Here is a 1,358-nt window from a genome sequence, read left to right as displayed (position 1 = left end):
GCCTACGCAGAAAAGTGTTCTCTGCAAAAGGTGTTCAGCCCCTTTTATTTGGCAACACAGAAAGAAGAATTGTAAGTAGTGAGGGTTATAATCCCTAAGCGCGGCAGAAGGCCGCCTACGCAGAAAGCAATTCTACGCAAAAATACTGTGGATAGCGTAGCTTGATAAGTTATCCATTTAATTCTACAACTCAATCTTTTAACAAATAAGGTGATTAAAAAATGGTTTGTATATATTTCTTTAGTATTTCTTTAATTTTAATTCAATTTTTGTAAAAACTTAAGAGTAAGACTTTCTATCACGTGATTTTTTATTCCTAATTTTCGCCTGCGGCGCTTTTTTTTATATAAAACTATATTTTTTATATACATTTAGTCAAATATGATGTCCACAAAAATTTATTGCTACAAGTCATTTATCAAATTAACGGTATTTTTGTGCCTTTCTGATAAACACATCTGTTAATATAGTTAATTACGTATTTTTTAAAGAAAAACATATATTTTTATAAAAAAAATTGCCATAATTTCGTTTTTTACCTTTTCTCGCAATGTGTATACATTATATACATAGATATTAGGGCGGGTCGATTTAAAAATCGCTCATTGCTCTGTGAAAATCGTATTCTAGGAATCAAAATAATAAACTTTGCCGAAGGAACCATACCTCTAAAACGAATTCTGATATCCCCCAATTTGGGTCGAACTTTTGGGTAGGGGCAAATTTTGAAAAATCCCACTTTGACCTATTTAGAGTGCTCCAATCGAGTCCAAATGTATGACCGACCCCCACTAACTTTGGACGGCCGATCCACCCATGCCAGTGGCACACCCCCTGGAACTACCCTGGGGGTTCCCCATACAATCATTTCAAAAAATCACCATTTTTGGCCTTTACATGAAAAAATCAGCTAAATGGCTATGTTTTTTCTCTATTTTTATTTATTTATTTATAATAATATTTATTATTTATTTATAATATATATATAATTATCTATTTTTTCTCTTAAGAAATTTATTTAGTCAGAACATATGTAAATGAAAAAATTAATTTAAGTGAGTTATAGAAAAGAAACTAAAAAAAATTATTGTTTGAAGTCTTTTTTACTTTCAAGTCTGGGCAATTTCGCACGGCTCTCTAATGTCGTCGCCATAACCATTGTGTACAAATACAAGTGAGATATCTTAGCAATAGACGTCATCCTGGGCCACAGCTGCGATCATCTGTTTTTTAGAGCTGCTTATTTTGGTCTAAACTGCTCTTTTTTGACCTGAGTTGCATTAAATAGTCTTATACAACTTAGTAGTATTTGTGGTTCAAATTGTAAAATATATGCCCAAAAACTTGAAAAATATTAG

Source organism: Rhagoletis pomonella, unplaced genomic scaffold (genome assembly GCF_013731165.1).
Source record: "Rhagoletis pomonella isolate Grant_MI unplaced genomic scaffold, Rhpom_1.0 Rhpom_scaffold_00002, whole genome shotgun sequence".
NCBI lineage: Eukaryota > Metazoa > Arthropoda > Insecta > Diptera > Tephritidae > Rhagoletis > Rhagoletis pomonella.
The sequence above is the reverse complement of the archived record's forward strand: the minus strand, read 5'-3'. Positions refer to the sequence as shown.